This window comes from Brassica oleracea, chromosome C2 (genome assembly GCF_000695525.1).
Source record: "Brassica oleracea var. oleracea cultivar TO1000 chromosome C2, BOL, whole genome shotgun sequence".
Lineage (NCBI taxonomy): Eukaryota > Viridiplantae > Streptophyta > Magnoliopsida > Brassicales > Brassicaceae > Brassica > Brassica oleracea.
In genome coordinates this window covers 32071686-32083402 of record NC_027749.1, presented here as the reverse complement: position 1 = coordinate 32083402, position 11717 = coordinate 32071686, and the positions used below count along the sequence as shown (strand labels likewise).

The 11717-nt window shown below is 38.5% G+C and overlaps 1 long non-coding RNA gene across 5 annotated transcripts; it reads left to right on the top strand.

Moving 5' to 3' along the window:
• On the top strand, window positions 1-2717 carry LOC106322732. Of its 5 annotated transcripts, XR_001266515.1 has the most exons (8): window positions 1-89; window positions 259-485; window positions 572-630; window positions 810-866; window positions 994-1443; window positions 1534-1665; window positions 1763-1837; window positions 2045-2716. It is a non-coding gene; the product is annotated as an uncharacterized LOC106322732 (long non-coding RNA). The 5 variants fall into 5 exon arrangements; XR_001266516.1 differs by having other exon boundaries at window positions 259-630; window positions 997-1443; window positions 2045-2717; XR_001266513.1 differs by having other exon boundaries at window positions 259-710; window positions 2045-2717.
• Window positions 2718-11717: the final 9000 nt, after the last annotated feature.

Genomic DNA, 11717 nt, shown 5'->3' with positions numbered 1-11717 from the left:
ACGGGTCTTCTCACATGTGATCTTCGTAGATTGCAGTCGAGTCTTCCATACAACCAGAACGCTGATCTACTCACCGTTTCGAGTATCAGGTATAACTTCATCTCTTTCTCTGCGTTTTACAGATTAATTAAGCCATTCATTCTCTGTTTTTGCACCAAAATAATTGCACAGCTTTACAAAACATCACTTTTTGTCTTTCTTTTATTAGTATAGATTATTGATTACACAATCTCAGTAAAAATTGTGTAATCTGATCAGAGGATGGGTCGAAAACACAGGTTAATTTGGAAGTGAGTCCTAATTTATAAGGTTCAAGAGAAACGTAATGAATGGATCAGTCGCAACCCTCCCCGTGACATAACTCGAGATCGACGATGTTTGTGCAGTAGCGGAAACAAATAAGTAGAATTAGATAACGACTCTAATAGCTCCTTGAGCAGGTGCTATTCTTCTGGGCGAACACTCCGCTAAGAGGAAACAAGAAGGTAATTCTTCTCCTTTCTCTCTCGCACCAACTTTAGGTTTCAGATTAATTCGGGAGATTTGCTGTGGGAATTGTTAATAAGTGCAGGTCATGTTGGTAAGTTGGGCACTTTGGTTATACGTAGAAGAAGTGGTCTTCAGTTGACAGTATGCTCCTCTGTTTGTTTTTGGATTTCATCAATTAATGTCTATGTTCCCAAAGATAGGGTGACAAAATCTTCGTTAAGGTTATGGAATCATAGTGAGGAAGTCACTAAGTCTTTCCCTTTTCCAAGAGTTTTAACTTTTTTCTCTATACAATAGTAACCGTTTATTTCCATGTGCAGACAATTAAGGTTCTTAACATGATTAAGCTCCATGGAAAGCCTATATGTGTTAACAAGGTGTCATTTTTGTTTCTATAAGCATCCTCTGTTTTGTTTACCGAGAGATTCCCTAGACTTTTATGAGTTTTGAATTTGGCACATCTTAAGAGTTTGCTAACACTTTGTTTCCTGGTTGAAATTGTAGTAGGCATCTCAAGATAAGAAGATCATCGATGTTGGTGCTAACCTTTGGAAACAGTTAAAACGATGGTTTATATTTACGCTTCTGCCAAAGGATGCACATTAGAAAATCTTCTAAGAGAGATGGAACAAAATGGTTGTGGATTTTGAGCCCTGCCAATCGGGTTGTTCTTGATAAGTCCGAAATCTCCAAGAAGCGTAAAGATTTCCCTGTCGGAGTTGGTCATGTTTATTTTGATGCCAAGGGCCAATAACTGCGGATTTTAACAGAGTTCAACAAGTGATCATTCGACAGCAACTACTACGTTGAGAGAGCAGCACGGGGATGGTAGTAGTGAAAAGACAAGTTTAAGCCAAGATAGTAAAGAAAACAGTAAAGCTCGAGGAGGAGACATCAGGAAAGTAATATCACAAGTTTATTAAACTAACTGATCTCACTCTCAATACGCCAGAGGTAATAATGCTATAAAATCATGTCGTTTTTTGTTTTTTTTTTGGGTCGGGAGGAGTCATGAAATAAAACTACAATTTTTCTATACATCAGATACCAGCTATGAATGAGTGTTTTGTGGAGCTGGTTGCAGCAAGAGTCATCGTAGATTCTGTAATCAGCGGATGATAGCAAAACGTGGTCGGATTTCAAAAGAAGTTATATGAAAAAGGATCTATAGCAAAGGTAAACTTTTACAAAACTCACATCCTTTTGTCTACCAACTACTTTCGCTTCCAATCGTTGGATCTAAAGAAATTATTTGGTTTCGTCCGTCTTTTAGTCGGATGAATGCTTCAATCTGACCAACGTTGATTCTCCACCTTACTATCTTTTGCTCATTAACTTTTCTTTTAAGGTAAATCTTCGCTTCCACACAAAAGCAGCTAAAAGCAAGTTTCAAACTCTATTTTAGTTGGGTAGCTATGAAAGCTTCGTATAGATAAATATATAAATAAGTGACCCTGAGGAAATTATATAATTTTCTAGGAATACATTATTATTATTATTTTCTTGGAATAAATTATTGTCAAACTTATAAGGTATTGTTAATATTATGTTGCAGAATGCGTCACAATTGGCTTCGATTAGTTATGATGTGTTATTGTAAAAGGATCTAGCCAAATGAGGAGGAAGAGCCTCACCTTTAATTGCCATGGAACGTAGAGATTTGCTGCAACCATAAAAGCTGGATTTAGTCCACCGTTTGGTCTGGTTTGCACCTGCTTTGAGCTTTTTAGATGCTGCTGCTGCAACTACTCTGGTGACGAACATGCCTGGTGCTGTCAGCAAAACTCTGAAGCCATGTCCTATGCTGACGAGAAGTGTCCCAGTAAACACCATATGAGTTAGCGATGATCCTGTAATTGCAGAAAGTCCGCAAGTCCATCACCACAATCTCCTCTAACTGATGCAGACGCTAGCCCCCGCTGGTTAAACTTCTACATCTAAGAAGGTCCGTCACACCTAAGGGATCCATCCAGCGAGTTTAAGTGCTGGGAACAAACTCGAATCTTCTGCCTCCAACGAACAAAATACTAACCAAGGAGAGAGAGCCCTCAAACTGCTTTTCAGACTGGCTAAAAAAATAATATCATAAGAAACACGTTGCTGAAGATTCAAACCAAAAAACAGGAAAAAAATAATGCTACTAATTTACACTAAACACTAAATACCAGTGTTCCTAATAATACTGATGAGTACATTTCAAAATTCGAAACAAACCCAACCACCATTTTACAAACAATGAGTCCGTCTCAGAATGCAATGTATGTGTTCTATTCAAATAAAAGGCAACAACTCAACTTCAAAACGGCAACAGCTCAACTCCACTACCATGTCCGAGTTAACGAACTACGTCAATGCACAACGGATCTACAATCCACTCTAACCCGCCGCTCACCTATCAACCTCATAACGTCATCTCGAATTTGCAGCTAGATAACATAACCAGGATATACCAACACAATTTTAAAACAGTGAAACAACCATCAGTATAGCCGGCGGGCCAAAACTTATACCAAAACGAACGTAATAATAAAGTGGAACAAGTCATAATACATCTTCCTAACGAACAACCTCATATAGAGACCTATGATTAATAATTATCCTCTCATTATACCAACAATACGAACAATTGCAAACACAACAAAACATTACCATAACACATCTCACGCTCTGACGAATCATTATATCAACAATCTCACAAGCCATCCATGGTCCCACCTGATAGGAAAATATTGTTTCCATTTAACCAACTCACTGAATAGTGCAAACTGCAGCACAATAGTAACATGCACTCAATGCCAATATTAGCTGTTTCATTTGGGTGTATAATAGTGTTGTTTTCACTCAAACAAAGGTGTTTAGAAAAATACATTAATATTTCAAGAGTTTATCCAGCTTTCCTATAATATAAGTGAGGGGATCGGTTTTGTTTTTAGTTAGGGAACTTCTTTTATTATTATATATAATATTTCAAAAGAAACCAGTGGTGTTATATAAAAATACTAAAACTAAAAAACCAATTAAATTACCAAACCGAACGATTACCGACAAACCTCTTAAAAGGATATTAAGGATTTTATTTGTAAAATGGAAACACATACAAGAAAAACAAGTTCACCTAAATATAGAACTTATTTTTATTTTTTAACAAACAAAAGAACTAAATTGTCTGCCAGTTGAATTTTTGAGAAACAAAACTAAAAAAATATTTTGAAATATGCAAACAATCATCTGTTAGGCTACAATCCTTGATTAACCTTTCAAATGCTGAAAAAAGGCTATAGAGTATAGACAAAAAAACATTAAACCACTAAACCATTAAAAATACATAAACCTTGTTAACTAATGATTACAAATTGTAATATATCACCGAATCAAACATTTTAAATACCCGCAAGCAAAATGCTAATAATGCATCAACCAATTTGCAATTGCTGCTTTCATGCTATCAGCTTTATAATCTCATCTTCGGCCAAGGACAGTTATACATCTCTTGGGTCTTGTAAGCTCCGCCTAAAGGTCTAGAAACCATGGACAAATCAAAAACCAGATAACGAAAAACGCATGTACGTAGCAAATAATATCTACAAAAAAAGCTTTTCTAAATCTGCCGTCAACAAAAGGAACACAGCTTTTCAGAATCTGCCGTATATATTTAAATCATATGAAATAGAAATACTCAACAAACTACAATGATTTACATAGAGTAAATGGTTAAGAAATAAAAATAAAAACATTGAATTAACGGAACATATTAATTTACTGTAATGAGTTTTTGTTATTCCATCCCAAAGTAGCCATACTGCAACTACTTTTGGTTTAACAAAAACTTCCTCCCGGGTGAAATGGACCGCTGCCTAACCGGACCCAGGGGAATGACCCACGTAAGTGGAGAACCCCTGGATTATCAAAAAAAAAAAGAAAAAAAAAACTTAATACTTAAAAAGAAAGATAGCCGAAAAATAGCGTGAGCACTAACATGAGGATGAAGAAATTAGAACATTTTTTCTCCACTGGATCGTGTGAGTACTTACGCATGAAAACCTAATTGGTCCAATGGTTTTGATTAAAGAATTCATTAAGGGGTTCAACCGAGAGGTTCAAATGATTTGTATTAAAATGATAAATCCGCTGTTATAAACGTGGATTTAAAAAAAACACTTTAAAATCAAATGTTATTGAACTTGTCATTTCATAAAACACTCTGAAATCCACTGTTATTGAACAAAATTTAAGTTGGAGATTTTATAGTACTTTAATTGTTTCTAGAGTGTTTGAGGGGAGTTCTTTGGTTATAAAAATAAAAAATCCAAATCTCATTGTTTTAGATGAGAATCTAGAGTGTTTTAACAAAAATCACACCAAATTCTCTAATTCTCCTGCAATCATCTACAAACTCATTAAAAATCAAATTACTTCAAATTTCAGATTCAATATACCCCCCTAATGCTTTAATACTAGGTAATAACTCGCGCCTTGCGCGTGATTTGATTATTAGTTTCGTTATTTTTAATAAAACCACATTAAATCTGTTTAATCTGGATATCGATTCGGTTTTAAGTTATTTTTTGGTTTTTAATCTCCTAAAATATAACTATTATTTTAAATTAATATTTATTTTGGTTTATTCGGTTAGAATGTTTGATTTTTTAGTTTTTTCGGTAAAAACCAAAAATTATTATTATTTGTTTATTTTCTTGTTATGAATTTTAGATAGTCGTCATGAACCAATGGTTTCATATCATAGTTTGTAAATGGATAATAGTTCAAGAAAAAGGAAAAAAAATTATTAAGACAAATCATTTCATTACAATTTGGTCAGTAATGAAAGAAACATTAAGAAAAAAATATTTCGAACTTCCAAAAAAAAAAGATAATTCAGTTGTGATAAATACTTAGTCACAAGGTGTTCACATCAAGGTGCACATGTATGTGTATGTAAAAGTATATAAAAATAGTTGAAAAATATATAAAGATATTGTTAATTAATATTAAATGACATGTTTGTTCAAAATAATACATGGAAGATAAAATTAAAATTAGTTAAAAATTAAAAAGACTTTGACATAAGCGAATTTTTTTTCATATAAAGAAAAATAATTTGTATCCGTAAATAAATGTGGGCACATATTGAATATCCAGGTATTTGGAGGTATTTGGAGGTATTCACGGCGATTCAATCTTTAGCCACCTGGATAGTCGGTGACTCTGATATCCGAAATGATTTAGAATTTTAAAGAATATCCGATTTGATCCGTAGATAAAATAAAATTTTAAAAATAATTGAAAATTTAATAATAACATTTAATTTCAAAAATAAAATATTATTTAACTTTTTAAATTTTAATACCTAATATAATAAATTTAATTCATAAAAATATTGTAAAGCTTATATAAACTATTATATATATAACATATATATATATAATTCTGTACATATATGTATATATATGCATATAACAGATCGAATTAAATATCCGTTCCTAAAAATATAGGTATTTGTGATTTGTTTTTTTTTAATTGTATTTTAGTATTTGATTTTCTCCGTAGAGTTACGGATATCCATATTTTTTGGTTCAAATCAAAACGGATAACAAATCAAATCAAAATTTATAAATATTTTGCCCAACTTTATCCGTAAACAATATAGTTTAACTTTTGATTCGTTATTTGTTTTGATTCGAACCGAAAATCCAAAGTTTTATTGGAACAATGCATGTGAGTTTTGTATTAAAAATACGAAATATATAGTGTGAATACATTTATGAATATAGTGTGAACGCGTTAGCATATTTATTATCAAATCATTGTTAAGTTGCCACGTGTCTATTACAGTGTGAATGCATTTATTACAATGCTTCTCCTTTAATATATAAGGGATTAAGAAGTATGGGTTTTCATTTTTAGAAAATACATACAAATTAACAAAGAAAAGATTTACAAAAGATCTATGACACGACGCAAAAAATATTGTCAAACGTAGATCTCATATGGTAATTTAGATGGTACAATCAAATGTGAATCTTTATAAAACATGTAAAATTTTCGGCTATAAAATCGTCTGTAATTAATAGAAATTAGAATATTCAAACAAAAAATATAGAGTCTAGAAAATAAATGCCAGTCAATATAATCAAAATATCATTACTTGATGATACAATTCCATTAATACATTAAGAAAATCATAATTTTAACTCATAATCAATATTGAACTCATCTTAATTTTGATCTTCATATTAGCATATATATGCTGTATAATATATATATATATATAGTATAAATTTATATTTACTAATCTGATATAAAATCTGGTAAATTTTCAGCTATTTATTATACTTTTATCGAATCAGCTCGTCAAAACAGCTTCTACTATCCAACTAAATACCAAAATAAAACAAGTATCCTAACATCCAGAAACACATAAAAACTACAATAAAACATAATTTAACCCTATTGGCACTTACCACCAATACCAAATATATCAAATAGCTTGCATTTTCAAATACCATTATCTCCAAATCAAAATACAATGCTTATACCACAAATATAATACACGCGGACACATCCCTAATCATTAAATATAATTAGACAAGTTAATTAGTCAAAAGTGAAAGCGTAAAATCAGAACTTAGAAAGAAGGAAATTTAACAATACTAAAAGAGAGATATGCTCGATGGAGATATGTTCAATGGAGAGGCATGCCACATCATTTAATTAAATCGACCAATGATGGAGAGTATTTTTGCCACGTCAGTTTAGCTAATGTCCATAATGATAAAAGTGAGATTTTGTTTGGGTTTAAATTAATTTGCTATCTTGGCCCAACTATTATCTCATCTACCTTTATCGGTGTCGTTTCCCCTTCTTCCATTAAATCTGCATGACCAGACACTAATTGCAGCCATTATTCTCCTCTTCATAACAACACAAAAACCTAACGATTTCCTTTTCCACTTCTCCTCTTTCACCCAATATAAACTGATGTAGCTTTCAAGCTACCACCAGGGATCGAATATCTCATGGAACTCCTACATAAAACGAAATCGAATACCGCATGGAACTCAGAAGAACATAATTACATCAAACCTATCTCTACTCCATAGAGCTGAAACGTTTCACCTAAGGGATCTCCTCTCAAAATCAAAAACTCCAAGCCGATTGTAACTGATGACAGTTTCACGCCTCTTCCCTTGCCGATTCCGTCGCCTCCTCCTCCTCAGCTTTGGCCGCAACGTCAGAGAAATGCGAGAGGTCGTCTGTCATGTGTTGGATCACTTGAGAGAGGAAGGTCCACAGACTACGATGAGAAGGTTGGAGACCGTTAAAGTTTTGCATCTTTTAGGTGTGGAACTTTCTCTCAATCGATTTTTATCTCTTGATTTCAGATTTAAAAAGTGATATCTTTTAGTTTTGTTTCTTAAGTTCTTTTGTCATATACTAAATTACTTTGGATATATATATGCAGGCAGGCTTACTCAGGCTTACTCCTTCTGTTGGATCTCCAACTTACTACGACCTCGACTTTTTTTATTCCACTGCGTTAGTTGATGATTAACCTATTTATATTGTGTTGCAAAGAATTTGATGTAACAGGAACTTGTTGCACGAGTGTTTGATCGGGAAACGGTACGGAACGAGAGAACGTTCAATTTTAAGGTGGGTTTAAGCAAAGACGTCTTATTATAGATCGGAAGAGCGTTTCGTCAGTTACAAGGAAAGGAAATACGTTAACGAAAAGGTGCCGGAGCCTCGAAGGCTTTACCGGAGAGATACAACAAGGCGAGATAACAAAGGTAAAACCCTAATCTAGCCGCCCAGTGAGTATCAGTAATTTCGGATCCCTTTCTCGTTGCGTTCCCTTCCCTTTATATAGTTGACCTCGTGCTCTCCCGTGACCTAGTTTGCGTCGTCTTCGTGGGCTTTTAACTCGTTGGGCCGAGAAGCCCATATTGCCTCGAGTGGACGTTAAGTCGAGGACACTTAGACGTGCGTTTCGAGCCATCGAGCCGAGACACCGTTTCGTTCTGAGTGGGCCGGGCCGTCTGTTCTTCGGGCCTTGAGGGATGTCGAATCTACCCTCTACAGTAAGTCCCTCCAGTTCATCGAGATGAACGTCTCGTTGATCTTGATGAATTTAGAAGGTTAATGGCTTGGAAGGATAGACGGGTCGCCTCAAAGATAAATTGCTAGATTGGGCATCGCGAGGCATCTTTAAGTATTTCGCTCTGTCGCGCGGTTTGATCAAGTCTAACCAAACCAGTTTTGGTTTGGTTAGATCCGATTCTGCCCCAGACGCTGGTTCGACTCGGAGTTGGGCCGGTTATTTCGGGAAACCGATTCGACGCTTCGGTTTCCTAGGCGGCTAAAATACTGTTCCCAGGCCCACGTAGGCCCACGTAGGTATCATGATGACGCCTCGGGGAAGCACCCCATCTCTCCCTTATAAATACTTGATCGTTTCTCTCCTCCCCTATTCTTCTCCACGTTATCCAGGTACTCGCTCTCTCTCTTTCCCTCCACTTCTCTCTCTAGGTTGTTGTTGTAATATAGATAGCGATATGTCGTCTGGGGGGAGGTTATCTCGCGAACAGAAAGGGAAAGAGGTCGCGACCGCATCTCGTCCTTTGAGAGACGCGGGCGTGGTTCCGCTCGAGGAGTTCGAACGGGTTCATCATGACGCAATGATGGACAATGGGAGCCTTGATCTGTCTCAAAGGATCCTGGTTTCCGAGTCTGCGCGTTCATTCCGTCAAGAAGTAAGGGGAAACCAAGCCGACCCGCAGGCTTGCGATAGAGACGGTTCTGGCGGTGCGAGAGACGGGGTCCTTCCTGCTGACTATATGCCGACGTGCTATTATCCTGGGGAGATCTTCGAGGAGCTGCCGGTGATAGCGCCCGAGTGTCTGCGCTCTCCGGATGTGAGCGGTCAGGCTTGGGAGAATGTTATGAAGACGCAATCAACTCCCAACAGCGTGAAGAGGCTCCTGAGGGAGCGCCGCGGATTTGGGGTGACTTTCTTGATTCCTTCGGCGAGCCAAAGGCCTTGGTCACCGCCAGTTGGGTATCAATGCGTCTACGAGTCCTATTTTTGTGATGATACGAAGCTTTGGTTCCCAATTCCTCGACTAGTCACGGCATACGCGAGGCGCCGAGATGCAGAGATAAGTCAATTTTTGAATGGTTCGTGGCGTATTGCAGTTTCTTTGATGGTTATGGCTGCCGAGATCAATATCTCGCTGAGCGTTCGTACTTTTGAAGAATTGACGTCCGTCAGTTCGTTAGAGGATAGCCTTCTACCGATAAAAATGCGGCCAAGCTACAACGTGATAGGGGGGCATCCTAATAAGACGCTCGATTGGTAGAGGTCCTATTTCTATGTTAAATGCGACGATTCTGCCTTCGAGGACCCTCCAGACGACGACTACTGTGTCTTGTGGAACACTTTGCTTTGTAGAACACTTTCGTTAACTCGTTTATTTCTTCGCGTACCAACTGCCTTCTATTTTCGCTGTCTTTTTTCTTTGTAGCCGACCATCCGACTTCTCGTGAATACCCGGAAGAGTTTCTTGCGAACGCTCGTGCTATCGCGAGACTCACTCAAGAGCACTGGGGGAATATTTCTTTGGAGAGGGTTCGCCGTTCGATCGACCATATTTCCAGGAGTAAGTCCATTTTTTCTTTTTATATGTCACGCTGTGGGCTTCTACTCTCTCCTTGATGTATTATTATTTTTTGACACATCCTTTGCAGGGGATTGGGATTCGAGTTACCTTCCGTCGGTTAACAAGACCAAGAGACGTATTTCGCTGTTCACCGGTGAAGAGCAGAAGAGGATCAACGCAGCAAGGAAGATGAGGGGCCTGTCGGACCTGAGCGCTATGATGGCGGGAGAGCTTGGCTTGTCGCATGCCGAGCCGTTGGTGCCACCCAGCGAGTTGGCGACTGACGACGTGAACCTCGCGAGTTCTGACCATCGCAAGTCCTCGCTTGTTGTTGCCGCTGCTCCTAAGAAGAAAAAGAGTAAGGAGAGAGCCCATGACGAGCCGCCTATCAATGATGATCGCGAGACTCTTCCAGAGGGAGGCGATCGTTCGGAGGGTGCAGAGCCGCCGACGAAGAAGAGAAAGAAGAAGAAGAGACTATCTTTAGAGGATACGTCACGGGTCGAGACAGCGAAATCGCTTCCCCCCTGCTCCATCTGATCCGACTGACGGGCCCTCTCTCAACTTGGCCCTAGCGGATGAACCTCGAAGCGTCCCACCCGAGGTTCCGCTTCAGAAGAAAAAGTCGAAGCAAACCGGTGAGCAAGGGACGACCAAGCGCCAAGTTTCCCCCGTTGCTATTTCATCGAACCCTGGGACGTCGGTCCCCGGTCCATCGACTGGTGGTATTCCGATCGTAAGGAAGACTTTGAGAGGCGAGTTTCCTGACCGTGTTTCGTTTGAGTATGACGGGCCAACTCCTCTCGTCTACGCTCCTCACAAATGTGCGGAATTGGTTAGCCAGATTAAGTGCGGCCCAAAACCCTTTCCGCCGGTCGCTGACCTGATCTTCAAGGATCAGTATGTTGACGCCGCTCGCACCAAGTTGTTGGTAAGATTTTGCTTCGGTTCTTTCATTCCTTCTATTACGTACTCGTTTCATTTGTTGAATTCTTTGGTTTTCATGTCTCGCAGTGTGACGGGGTTTCGAACTTCGTCATCGAGAAATATGACTCTGCGCTGAAGGAAGCGCTTGCTGAGTCAGAGAAGCTGAAGAAGACGGTGGTGAGTAAGAGCAGACTCCTCCGTCGAAGGAAGGCGAAGTGGCAGGAGGAGTTCGAGAGGATGGCTGAGAAGAGGGATCACACGGTTGCTCGGAGGAAAGCTCAGAAGAAGAGAGCTGACGCAGCTGAAGAGGAGCTTTCCGTTGCTCATTCTACCATCGAGGCTCTAGAGCTGCGGAAGGCCAATCTTATGGAGGAGATAGGAGCCAAGGCCGCGGAGTACAAGAAAGAACTGGACCGCCTTAGGGATTCGCGGATTTACGAGGTCACGAAGGAAAGGGTGAGGGTCGAGACCGAGATGATTGCAAAGTCCAACAAGCATTTCGGGAATCTTCGCGAGTGGTGGACCCGTTGTGGACCTTTTGACACGGCGCAGTTACTTCAAAGTCAAGCGTTCGGGACTAAGAGCTGCCTCGAGGCTTTAAAGGCCAGCGGACGCGACATTCCTCAAGAGACTATCAAAATG